Raw genomic sequence first — 14,586 nt, 5'->3', positions numbered from 1 at the left:
TTTAGGCAAAAGTTAGCAGATCTGTGTCCTCTGGCCTGATATAGCAGAACACCTTGTGTACTGGGTTATTCTTAAAGAAGTGGGTAAATTAGCAAAAACTTAAGCTACAAGGGCTTCAGCTCCAGTTCTCAACTAAGGACTCACACGAGGCCCACAACCTTCTCTAGAACACTTCATCTATACTCCAGAACACTTCACCTGTGCCCATAAAAATAACAAAGAATGACTTTAGATTTTGGGCTGCTTATCTTCTAATATGCTGTCCTCATTCTTGGTGCTTTGCAATGTTCTCCTAGAAAGGAAGGTGTAATGACACTAATCATCAATTATTTTTTGCAAATAAGAAGGCACCTGAAATGCCTCTAGCAGGATTAAAAGAACAGTGTATGATAACGCAATAGAATAAAGCAAAATAACCCACATGGAAACCAAATTCTTGATTTTGATTGTATCAGGACTGAACTTTAAACCGAACTGAGTCTTAGAACAATAATGAGCCAAGTTATAATTAAAAACTTTCAACTGCAAACTACATCATGACTATGTCTGTATTTTAGACCATTATTTAGACTGAAATAATTCTGAAAGCCCTCATAAATGACCTTCTCAGTGTTGTGGAGTAATGCCAAATACCCATGCTGATTCTATGCTACATTAGGTCATTGGCATTTTCCAAGAGGACACCAACAGATTCTCCACATAGGACACGGATATGAAAATGCCCTATACATATCAAAATATTTAGCAGCAACATGCCACTTTGGATGGCATTTTAAATCAGCATCTTAGGGGTCTTTTGTGGAGGATAATAAAGGGGTGGAGACTTCATTACACTAATCCTGATCAGTCAGACCCAAAATGTACCTCATGTGGTTATAGAAACTATTTATTTTAATTTAAAATTAATTAACTTTGAGTTAGAATTGAAAGGGAGTGGTCCCATAGCTTTAATTGGAGACACTCAATACAACACAAAGACTGGCATCCCAGTGCTTTGGCCTTGAATTTCTGCCATCAAAACCATTAGTCAATTCAGAGACAGAGCTTGAACACTTGACTGCCTACACTAGGCCCCATCTGTTATATGCACTGTTGCCAATACATAGTCCAGTGTGCCAATGGCATTGCACATCGGTGGTTCTTACAGAGTATGCAGGATGCTACAGACTTCCACCAAAACAACATGGTGTCAACTCTCTTGCTGAAAGAAGATTCTATGTAAAAGCAACACTATGAATTTGTACTTGTTTATTTCTTTCTTTTTGCTTTAAAATCAGGATATATGACCTCAGCACAAGGGAAAGTCTTGGATTTTAGCAAAGTAATAATAAAATTAAGCTCTTTGAATAACTGAGTCAAATGTATATGGAGAAAAATAAACCAATTTATCAAGGGGTAAATAAAACAAAAACAATTGATCAAAAGCATGGAAAGATAAAAATTAAGTAATTGTTTTTCCAACTATTTTAACTTGGGTCTAATTGATTTCATGACTGTTGTAGAAGGTAAAATTATCAATCTAATTGGTGGTTTTCTACATGTTAGGAGTAACTGGGGAGCCTTTTAAAATCACAGATGTGTAGACATCATCCAATTTCCAGATCAATTAATCCAGACTCTCTAGAGTGGTACCAGGCATCAGGACTTTTTAAAACACCCCTGGTGATTCCAATGAATAACCATATTTGAGAATCACTGACTAAACAAAAAGATAAGGTATCAGTTTGGGGAGCCCTGATTCTTCTACCACTACTGATTCGCAGTATTGTAAGAAAGGAATAATATTTCTAAATAATCAGTGTATGAGGAAAGACACCTTTTAAAAGTTGAAAAGTTCACCTGAGGTCACTCAGTTTATATATAGTAGAACAAGGGCTCAAAGTCTAGACCCTACACTTCTATATTGACTGACATTGTCACTAAGACTGCAGCCTCCCAGATCACGAGGCATAGGCTGAGTGGGGAAGAACAGTCTTGAGACTGAGGAAAGAGATGACAAAAGATGTTGCTTCACACTCAACTGCTACAGAAGTTCCTCCATTTAGAACTTCCTTTTAGTTATGCCAAGGTCTCCATAAGTTCCCAAATACAATGCCAGGGCTACAATGATAATTAGTGGTATTGCTATTATAGCCACAAATTATCACAGATATTTCCATACAAAACACTATGTTAGTTGCTATACATTCATGACCTCTACTCTGCATTACAGCCTGCAAAAGAAATTCAAAATGTCCATGTTAGCGTTGATGTACACAAAGTTTATAAAGGTTAAATGCACTTTCCCCAAGTCACAAAATTAGTAAATAGAACCAAAAAAATATATGAAGTGACTATTTGCTCTTTTAATATTAACTATGTTGCCTACAGGGTATTTTAGCACAACTACTTCCAATTATTAGTTTAGTTAGGGGTTGCATAATTAACTGAAGTCATAAGACATGAGAAAGTATAGAATGTCATGGTTTTAAAATAAGTTTTCCACTTCTTTCATATTCCTCCCTTCAAAAATGAAACTTAATTTCTTCTCCCTTTGAGTGTGAGGTAGAGAAGTGGAGCAAGATGGCAACTGAATAAGATCCTCCAGCAGTGGTCCCACAGACACACCAATTTGAACAGTTATTCATGCACTAAACTACCATCATAAAAGGTAAAAATAAAGCCAGATGAGAAAACATCACATCTGGTTTTAGTATAATAATAAGAAAAGACAACATTGGAAAAGTAGGAAGGAAAATCACCCATATGGACCTTCCCCCAAATCTAAGCAGCGTACAGTGAGATGTTTTCCCTTTAGGCAAAGAGTAAAAAAGTTAAGTCCAGGCCCTAGGTTGGGAACCCAGTCGTAGGACCACCACTGTGAAAATCAGTGCCTGGCAGAGTCCCCAGAACTCCTGTCCCTTTTGTAGGTAGGTACCCATGAACTTAGCATCTACAACTACATAAGCCAAAAAGCTGAGGGTCTACTTTCATCACCCTCCCTCCAACCTTGTGCAGCAAAAGAGGGAGCAAGACTCCATCCTTTGGGAAGTAGTTTACAAAAGCTACAAGAGGACTTTGCCATGTAGCTCAGTTGCCAAGACTACCGCCGTGAGACCCAGCATCAGGCAGAAGATAAAAGATCTATATATCTATGCCAGAGCTTGTAGATGTAGCCTCCAGAACTTCCCCAGCACCAAGCAGAGACTTGTTTGCCAGTGGGACAGACTTGAGTTTTGGCCTGCATCATTGCCAGTCTTGGAACAGGCATGAGCACGATCTACCCCTGACTGTGCAGGTCCCTGTGGTTGTGAGACATAGATAGAATTCAGCTTAGTATCCACCACGCATCCCCAACCTCAAGCAACATAGCCATTTCTAAGCCAATACTTGCAGAAGGAGCTCTAGACCTGCCCAGATACCTAGAAGACACCTACCTGTGCTCTAATAGGACAGATTCAAATTTTCCACAGCATCACCACCAGCTAGTTGTAGCATGAACTTAGGTGCACCCCAGGACTGTGTATCCAGTCAGCTTAACATCAGCCTTGGTGGCCAAGAGCTGCCTTCACTCATACTACCCAAACCTGCAACATAGTGTGGAGAAAGACTCCATTGACTGTGAGTAGAGCAGGATAGAAACAGGACTTTACCTTGGAACTCAGTTCCAGACTAGTGAAATCTAACACTGGGTAGATTCTATTAATCCTCATCCCCTGGCCTGCCCACAGATGGAACTGCTGTAAAAGTCCCAGGGTCAGGTAGAGACATGCTAGCCCATGTATGGGTCTCCCATGCTGGCCAGCATCACCTGTAGTTGGTTGCAGCCTCAGCAATAGATATCCCATAGCAGTGTGAGTCTTGGTTTTACCCAACTGCTATACTGATCTCAGTGGTCTGAGCTCAGGATGTAACAGCACTATAATGTTGATGACCACAGGATAGGAGCCAGAGACTGATCTTCCATAATAATTCTATCCAGAGTTGGATAGAATTCCAGTTTCTGACCACAAGCCTGTAATGCCAGATAAGGCATCTGGTACTGCCACCCCAGGTAGAAGCTTATGAGGACCCTTTTAAGGAACTCACCAGTTCATGCTGAAAAACACACCAAGTACAAATTTAAGACCAGCCTGGGCTTGGGTCACCTTTTAGTATTCAAGAAATGACCATACACCAATGGCAAAATCACATCAAATCTAGCCTTAGAATGTCACTTAGTGGTGAAATAACAGAAAATCTATAGGATCAGAGAAAATAAGCATCCTGCTTTGAAATTCTGGAAAGACAAACACAAACAAAACAAAATCTACAAAATCTAGAATAAACATTTATTCAGTCAATGACCGTATGACACCAACAAGCCTCAAAAACTTTCAGGGAACAATGACCTCACTTGATAGGCCAAAATAAGGTACCATATATACTGATCATCTTGTAACCAGTATGGGTGCAGTCTTGAATGGAGAATTTAAAACAGCTGTTTTAAGTAAATGCAGATTCAAGAGAACACTGAATGCTGGATTTAGTGACTTCCTTCCAATGAGAAGAATATGGATGAAATGACAGTATATGACTTCCATTACCACTTGATAAAAGCCATCACTCATTTTGGGAAATGTCACTGCCCTATTAAAAGGACATTTCAAGATCCTATGGAGATCCCCATGTGACAAGAAATCGAGGACTCCTACTAATAGCCATGTGAGTGAGCCATCTTGGAAACAGTTCTTCCAGTCCCAGACAAGCCTTCACTACAACTTCATCAATGTCTTGATTACAACCTCATGAGAGACCCTAAGCCAGAAACACTGAGCTAAGCCACTCCCAAATTCCTGGCTCACAGAAACAATGAGATAATAAACATGCATAGTGTTAAGCCACTAAGATTTGCAGCAATCTTTTAACAGAGCAATAGATAACTAATACAGAGGAGTAAGAAACTAAGGGAGGAAGTAATATAGGGTCAAGATAATGGGATTCAATGGTGCATTAGAATGAACAATCCTAAGCACACAGGGGATTCCAGGAGAGTCCTGGGGAACTGCATAAGTACATGTGTTGGGAAAAAAGAAAAGGCAAAGAGGGTCACAAACTATTTATAATAGCTTATTTTCAAAGGAAAGAAAGAAATACTGGTTTCAAGGTGAATTCATTTTCTCAGGTTATTACAGAGTTTGACAGCACTCCATGTGACATAGTAAAGGGCACCTAAGCACCTGAAGCAATAATGCGTCATCCAAAGTCAAGTAATTTACTCACTGGCAAGATATGACTATGTTTCACAGAGGGTCGAAAGACATCCCTTATTGTGTGGAAATATAAAGCAGGAAAGTCAAAATCATTTGCAGCAAAGCTTGTGTTTCTGTAATAGGTATGATTCAGAAATAGTCCTCTTTGGAATAAGATATTCAAATATTGAAACAGTGGGACTTTTAAAGTCCTTTTGTTATTTTTACTTACTTCAGTAATACACCTGATCAGAACAGGGTGACATTAATGAGAACTGCATTAATCTAAGGCTAAGAATTACAGGTAATACCTCTTTACCTTAAGGCAAATTATTGTTTATATATTAATAAGTAACTGTGCTTACTACAAATACAGATGTTTGTGGTTCAGTTTAGACTTTCAGTTAGGGAATGTAAGATTTGAGAATCAAGCCCCCTCTGAATTCCATATACTGTGTTCTAATGAATCTGTTAGGGAAACATTGGGGGAGATAGCAGGATATACTGACTTTGTTCTTGCCGGTAAATCACCTCCCCAGGTAACTGTTCTTATAATAAAACTACCAGCTGGGTGGCAAGTCTCTATGCCAAGAAAAGGTTATATTTTAGCCCTCTTGTGCACTCAGTACAAATTTTAAAATCACAAGGAAGAGGAAAAAATAAACTCCTGGTGAATAAAGGATAAAAGAAGGTTTAAAAAAAAGGAAATAATCTGGGGAGATTCTTTATAATGCGTCCTTTGCATTTCAGTGAAGCTATAACGGGTCTTGTGTTTCCTTAAGAAAATTAATTGGTCACACCAGTGACTGATAATCCAATTTCTGTTTGCCCAACTGGATAATAGGACTTTCTTCCCTTGATCATTTGTAATATATCCCCTTTCAAAAATGTACAGAATGTCTAGGTCAGGTCTTCCCAAAGGTTAAAAACAAAAAGAATGGTTCCCTTTTTGAGTTTTCTTATCACCACCATAACCTCACAGCCTCTAAACTGTTTTTTTCTGTGAACCAAAGAAGAGAAAAGACAAGACAGAGTGGGTTGAAAGTCACTTTGTACTGTAGAGGAGAAGAGAAATAATAATAATAATAACAAAAAGTTTTAGAAAGAGTGCCATGAGTTTTGTAGAATGTTTGAGGTTTTTAAAAATATATATACTCCTATAGCTGGGGTATTTGGCCCACTTAATTCAACAGTCCTGGTTCCTAACTATGATAAATCTAGCTTGACCTCAGAAAGAATGGACTCTGGCTTAGTGTTACCTGTGACATCATCAGGTCAACCTGATGTTTGTTGGTTTTACAGTCAGTATCTTTACCCTGTCCTTAACCCCAATTGCCATGTTGATCACATCTCTGGTAGTGAGACCCTTCTGTTGAGTCTGCAGATATAAGGTATGCTGCCTGCATGCCCATCTTCATCAACTATAGAGTGCTATTTCTCATTGTTACCTAGATTCTGCATCAACATGTTGAATCTTACCCTCATGATCACCCAATTCACTGTTTTGTAAATTAGTTATACAGGAAGGCTGGGATTCTCTCTTCTGTTGCCTCTCTTTCCACATAAACATCCTGTTTCCTTAACTCCAGTTCTTACTCATCTTAGACTGTCTTAGACTGCTCCAGTACATTGTTATTATGTCAGAACATATCTGCAGTACATTTCCTTAGTCAATATGAAACCATCAAATTAAATGTGTGTCTTCCCTTTCCAAGAGTATAAATAGGAAAAAGTTGTTTTATTCCTAAATGTCATCAAACTTCAAATTGATCATGAGGTAAATTTGTCTTTTAGTTTCAAACTAAAATTGAGTTGAAAATAGCAATGAAATTTATAAGGGCCATGCTGTATCTTCAAACACAAGGAGACCAATGTCAAGGAGTTTCCCCACACCCTGAGAGCTGTCATTGCACTGGCTCTACTCTATATGCTCTACTCTTTGCTAGTTAACAGTTATGTTATACCCACAAAACAGGTCCAGATTGGCACTTCATAGCACATCACTAAGTGGGAAAGTAATCTGTAGAACTTAGTAAGATATAATTTAAAATTAATTGTTATTTGAAAAATAAAAGATGCTTCCTCTTTCAGTAACAATTCCCTCTTTGAGTACATAATTCTGTTTTAAAATTAAAAAAATAGCCTACTATAACCTTATGCTAAAATAAAAGATCTAGCATTAGAGAGGAAGCAATGAAAATTCAACGTCATAATTTCTTTTGCTAAATCTTTGTGTAATTATTTTCTTACCTTCCATGTAAGACGGAATATCAACTTCAGAAAAAAAAATTCAATTTGTGAAAACCCCCCTAAAGCCCAGTAATATATCAGGGACCAATGTTACTGGTGATGAGAGACCAACAGCCCAAACAGGTAGGCAAATTTATTCCATTATACTTGTTAGGCTCAAACTTTTGTTTATGGCTTCTGTCATCCCCCAAATCTCAGAGCTTCAATTCAGTGAATTCTTAATCAATGGGTTCACTCTGACCTACTATTAGAACTAGCTTTACTTATGTCTGGCACTATACAAAGTACTAGAAGTAGAGATACCAGGAGTATAGCCCAAAAAAATGCATTCTCTGAGGTTGGGTGTGCTGTACAGATTTGAAAACAAAAAGAAGTCTTGAAGGGTAAGTGGAGGGTAGAGATCAAGTTAATATGAGATACGTTATTGGCAGAATAATGGCCTTGAATAGATGTTCACATCTTTAGAAACCATGAATCCATGCTATAAGAAGACAATGAGATACGGAAACTTTCCTGGATCACACAGGTAGGTCCATTTTGTCACATGGGCCCTTAAAAGTGGAAGGCCTTCCCAGCTTTTCCCAGAGAGAGATGCAACTAGAAGAAAGGTCAGAGAGATGACAACCTAAAATGGATAATCTGTCCTGTTGCTGGTTCTGAGATGTACTAAAATGGATAATCTGTCCTGTTGTTGGTTCTGAGATGTACTGGTTCATATTCAGGGGCAAGAGAGAAGCCTCAAAAAGATAAGAATGGCCCTGCTGAACACCAGGAAGGAAATAGAGACACAGGTCCTATAGCCTTATGGAACTGAATTCTTCCAAACCACAAAAGAAAAGAAGTGAGAGGAAGAGAGAAGAAAGAAGAGACTATGATGCATTTAATGGTTTAAGGGTCAGTTAGAGAAAAAAAGTACCAAAGAGGAGACCAGTAAAACAGATCCTGCCCTACAACATCCAGAAAATGAAATATCTGACACCTTAATTCTATCTTAATGTTTATCATGGATTCTGGGCAATAGTGACATGTTAATGTAGGCCAATCATAAGAAATGTATGTTTCTAGTAGGAGATGATAATGGGAGAGGCTATGCATGTATGGGTACAGGGCATATATTGAAAAATCTCTCTAACTTCCTCTAAATTTTGTTCTGAATCAAAACTAATCTGAGAAAATAAAGTCCATTAAAAAGAAAAAGAAGTGGATCCAAGATGGCTGGCCAGAAGGAGGTAGCATTCTGTATCATTCCGTGACCCAGGTCTCAACTAGTAGGAATACGGCTTTGCTGAGAGTGATAGAGGAGCCCTCCTCAGCTGATCCTGCACAGAAATCAGGGCCACCATACCACTCAGGGCCCGGGCCTCAGTGAGATCCTACAGAAATACAGAAGACAATTAGAAATTATTTTGAAAACCTATATTCCAATAAAATAGAAGATAGTGAAGACATCAATAAATTTCTTAAGTCATATGATTTGCCCAGACTGAGTCAGGAGGATACTCACAACTTAAACAGACCTATATCAATGGATGAAATAGAATAAGCAATCAAAAGACTACCAACCAAGAAAAGCCCAGGACCGGATGGGTATACAGCGGAGTTTTACAAAACCTTTAAAGAAGAATGAATACCAATACTTTTCAAGTTATTTCAGGATATAGAAAAAGAGGGAGCTCTGCCAAATTCATTCTATGAGGCCAACATCACCCTGATTCCGAAACCAGACAAAGACACCTCAAAGAAAGAAAACTACAGACCAATATCTGTGATGAACCTAGATGCAAAGATCCTCAATAAAATTCTGGCGAATCGGATACAAAGGCACATCAAAAAAATTGTGCACCATGATCAAGTAGGATTCATACCTGGGATGCAAGGCTGGTTCAATATACGGAAATCAATAAATGTTATTCACCACATCAATAGACTTAAAGATAAGAACCATATGATCATCTCGATAGACGAAGAAAAAGCATTCGACAAAGTACAGCATCCCTTTATGTTCAAAACATTAGAAAAACTAGGGATAACAGGAAATTACCTCGACATAGTAAAAGCTATCTATGCTAAGCCGCAGGCTAGCATCATTCTAAATGGAGAAAAATTGAAGGCATTCCCTCTAAAATCTGGAACAAGACAGGGATGCCCTCTATAACCACTTCTATTCAATATAGTTCTCGAAACACTGGCCAGAGCAATTATACAGACGAAAGAAATTAAAGGCATAAAAATAGGAAAAGAAGAACTTAAATTATCACTATTTGCAGGTGACATGATTCTATACCTAGAAGACCCAAAAGGGTCTACAAAAAAACTACTAGAACTAATAAATGAATTCAGCAAAGTGGCAGGATATAAAATCAACACGCATAAATCAAAGGCATTTCTGTATATCAGCGACAAAACTTCTGAAACGGAAATGAGGACAACCACCCCATTCACAATATCTTCAAAAAAAATAAAATACTTGGGAATCAACCTAACAAAAGAGGTGAAAGATTTATACAATGAAAACTACAGAACCCTAAAAAGAGAAGTAGAAGATGATCTTAGAAGATGGAAAAATATACCCTGTTCATGGATAGGCAGAACTAACATCATCAAAATGGCGATATTACCAAAAGTTCTTTATAGGTTTAATGCAATACCAATCAAAATCCCATCGGCATTTCTTGTAGAAATAGATAAAGCAATCATGAAATTCATATGGAAAAATAAAAGATCCAGAAGAGCAAAAGCAATTCTAAGCAGGAAGTGTGAATCAGGCGGTATAGCAATACCAGATTTCAAACTATATTACAGAGCAATAGTAACAAAAACAGCATGGTACTGGTACCAAAACAGGCGGGTGGACCAATGGTACAAAATAGAGGACACAGAGATTAATCCACAAAGCTACAACTACCTTATATTTGATAAAGGAGCTAAAAGCATGCAATGGAGGAAGGATAGCATCTTCAACAAATGGTGTTGGGAAAACTGGAAATTCATACGCAACAAAAGGAAACTGAATCCCCTCCTCTCGCCATGCACAAAAGTTAACTCAAAGTGGATCAAGGAGCTAGATATCAAATCAGAGACTCTGCATCTGATAGAAGAAAAAGTTGGCTCCGATCTACATACTGTGGGGTCGGGCTCCAAATTCCTTAACAGGACACCCATAGCACAAGAGTTAATAACAAGAATCAACAAATGGGACTTACTCAAACTAAAAAGTTTTTTCTCAGCAAGAGAAACAATAAGAGAGGTAAATAGGGAGCCTACATCATGGGAACAAATTTTACTCCTCACACTTCAGATAGAGCCCTAATATCCAGAGTATACAAAGAACTCAAAAAATTAGACAATAAGATAACAAATAACTCAATCAACAAATGGGCCAAGGACCTGAACAGACACTTCTCAGAGGAGGACATACAATCAATCAACAAGTACATGAAAAAATGCTCACCATCTCTAGCAGTCAGAGAAATGCAAATCAAAACCACCCTTAGATACCGTCTCACGCCAGTAAGATTGGCAGCCATTATGAAATCAAACAACAACAAGTGCTGGAGAGGATGTGGGGAAAAGGGTACTCTTGTACATTGCTGGTGGGACTGCAAACTGGTGCGGCCAATTTGCAAAGCAGTATGGAGATTCCTGGGAAAGCTGGGAATGGAACCACCATTTGACCCAGCTATTGCCCTTCTCGGACTATTCCCTGAAGACCTTAAAAGAGCGTACTACAGGGATACTGCCACATCGATGTTCATAGCAGCACAATTCACAATTGCTAGACTGTGGAACCAACCCAGATGCCCTTCAATAGATGAATGGATAAAAAAAAATGTGGCATTTGTACACCATGGAGTATTACGCAGCACTAAAAAATGACAAAATCATGGAATTTGCAGGGAAATGGATGGCACTAGAGCAGATTATGCTTAATGAAGCTAGCCAATCCCTAAAAAACAAATAGCAAATGTCTTTATTGATATAATGAGAGCAACTAAGAACAGAGCAGGGAGGAAGAGCAGGAAGAAAAGATTAACATTAAACAGAGACATGAGGTGGGAGGGAAAGGGAGAGAAAAGGGAAATTGCATGGTAATGGAGGGAGACCCTCATTGTTATACAAAATTACATATAAGAGGTTGTGAGGGGAATGGGAAAATAAACAAGGAGAGAAATGAATTACAGTAGATGGGGTAGAGAGAGAAGATGGGAGGGGAGGGGAGGGGGGATAGTAGAGGATAGGAAAGGTAGCAGAATACAACAGTTACTAGTAGGGCATTATGTAAAAATGTGGATGTGTAACTGATGTGATTCTGCAATCTGTATTTGGGGTAAAATTGGGAGTTCATAACCAACTTGAATCTAATGTATGAAATATGATATGTCAAGAGCTTTGTAATGTTTTGAACAACCAATAAAAAAAAAAAAAAAAGAAAAGGACTCCTGACTACTTGCCTACACAAGTCTCCCGGTGCCTTAGCGGGACCACCAGCATCAGCACAGGCACAGAATTCCCAGATGCCACTCCCAAGAAGGACACTCAGCCTCTACCCACGCACTGGATTCCAGTCGCCACTCTGATGTGGACCCCCATCTACCAAGGTGGGGCAACCCTAGTCGCCTTCATCTTGGGTATCCTGCCTGTAACTGGTGACATCACAGGCTCTAAAGAAAGCTGACAACTGCAACACTGCACACCACAGAGCTCATCTCTGAACACACAATGCCATCACCCAGCTCCCCCAACCCAACCAGACACCCCCATCGCTGAAAGCAGCTGCCTCCATCTTGGGTCACCTTCATCAGCATCTTTAGTTGGGGCAACTACCAGTTTGGAACACCGAATAGCCAAGTACCCATAGTTTTCTAATTCCCCACAATCCCCAGCAGCCACTAACTCAGCAGAGTGACTGCCCAATACAAAACAGCCCTCTATGACAGGTGTGCAGCCACCATAGTGCAATACATAAGATCCCTGGAGAGAAAGGCTCCTGATTAGGAAGTAGAAAGGGAGAGGGTGAGGAAGATACACTTTAGAGACTAATTTAGAGGGCAGGAACTATGAGGTCTACAGGCAAGATGAGGAGATAAGACCCAGCATCCACATCACAGGAGCAGACCCTCAAAGAGATCCTTGAAATGCAGTCTCCCATAGGGACCAGCAGGTGCCATACCTCATTCCAGGTCCCCTGCACCCAAGACCAACCCTCACACCCTGGTAACCCCCACCATCCTGGGGGCAGAGATACCAACTAAGACCAGACAGCCCCACCTATCAGATGAGAAGGGAAGCAGGAAAGATAATGATCTTCAAAACACTCTCCTTTCTGCCTTCAAGATTTTTTTTTCTTTCTTCTTCCTCTTTATTCTCTTGACCTCACATCCCCAACATATGTATAACCAAGTACTTTGCATGAATTAGGATATTGAGGACTGAGACAACTGAATAGTCTACTATAGCTGAGTTGTATATTCTTTTTTTTTCTCTCCAATTTTCATTATTTTAATGTTTTTTAAAAATTTTTTCTTAATATATATGTGTGTTTGTTTTATGTAATCTATTGTGTTTCCTCTTACATGTCTACCCAAAATTATTACCTCTCTTTTCTCCTGCTACTAACCTTCTTCTTTAGATTTCTCTTTCATACTTCTTAAGATATAATAACTCGATATCCTCAACTCCTACCTACTTGGCATATTATGCTATTCCTAACCCCTGGTTCTTTGTCTACCATCAGAAACTGTAGACCCTTTTACAAACCTACTGATTATATTGTAGATTATAATTGAATTCACCATTTCTGTACATTGTGACCAAACTGTAAACATCTTAATAACAATTATTTGTTTTTAGACGATATTTTGTTTATATTGGGATCCATTAACAGTGTCCTTCACCTCAAAGGAGAGATACTGGAACCCTACAGAGGCACTATAATCCTATAGGTTAAAATAAGGTAATGCTTGGGATCCACAGAGCTAGAAAGAAAGACACACAAGCAACATGAAAAGACAAAGAAAGAAAGTGCCACAAACAAATCCAGATACCACATTATTAAAATCAATGGCCAGCACAGATGATGAAATTACAGAGAAAGAGTTCAGAATGTACATAATTAAAATATTCTGTCACCCACAATAAAAAATTAAAAAAAAAAAAAAAAAAATATTCTGTGAATTAAAGGATGATATAATAGAGCAAATACAGGCAGCAAAAGATCATTTCAACAAAGCACTACAAAAGCAAATACAGGAGCAAAATATTGCTTCAATAGGGAGATAGAGGTTCTAAAGAAAAACCAAACAGAAATCATTGAAATGAAAGAAACAATAAACCAAATTAAAAGTTCAATTGAAAGTATCACCAACAGATTAGACCACTTGAACGATAGGACCTCAGACAATGAAAACAAAATATAATCTTGAAAAGAATGTAGACCACACAGTGAAAATGGTAAGAAACCATGAGCAGAACATTCAAGAAATATCAGATAGCTTCATGAAAAGACCAAATTTAAGAGTTACTGGGATGGATGAAAGCATAAAGTTCCAAACCAAAGGAATGAGCAATCTATTTAATTAAATAATATCATAAAATTTTCCAAACATGAAGAATGAATTGTAAGACCAAATTCAAGAGGCTTATAGGACACCAAATGTACAAAATCACAACAGATCCACACCAAGGCACATTATAATGAAAATGCCTAAAAAATAGAATAAGGAGAGAATATTAAAAGCCACAAGAGAAAAGAATCAGATTACATATAAGGGAAAACCAATTAGGTTATGTGCAGATTTTTCAACCCAGACCCCATAACAACATATATTGAGCTCTGAAAGAAAATGGATTCCAACCAAAAATTTGGTATCCACCAAAAGCTTTAGATTTGATGATGAAATAAAAATCTTCCATGATAAACAAAAGTTAAAAGAATTAACAGCTAGAAAACCTGAACATTGTTGGCAAAATATTCTATGAAGAGGAAATTTTAAAAAATAATAATGAAAATCAGCAGAGGGAGATATTACACTGAAGGAAAAGCTAATTGAAGGAGAAACCAAGTCAAGTTAAATAACAACAAAAATGGCTGGGAATACAAATCATGTCTCAATAATAACCCTGAATG

The 14,586-nt window shown here is 38.2% G+C and overlaps 1 protein-coding gene across 5 annotated transcripts in view; it reads right to left on the bottom strand.

Moving 5' to 3' along the window:
• Ctnna3 (catenin alpha 3) overlaps positions 1-14,586 on the bottom strand; it is a 1,743,363-nt gene that overhangs the window by 940,541 nt on the left and 788,236 nt on the right. The window lies entirely within an intron of this gene.

This window comes from Marmota monax, unplaced genomic scaffold (genome assembly GCF_021218885.2).
Source record: "Marmota monax isolate L192 unplaced genomic scaffold, Marmota_monax_Labrador192_F-V1.1 WCK01_AAM20220418_F8-fsc00019, whole genome shotgun sequence".
Lineage (NCBI taxonomy): Eukaryota > Metazoa > Chordata > Mammalia > Rodentia > Sciuridae > Marmota > Marmota monax.
The sequence above is the reverse complement of the archived record's forward strand: the minus strand, read 5'-3'. Positions and strand labels throughout refer to the sequence as shown.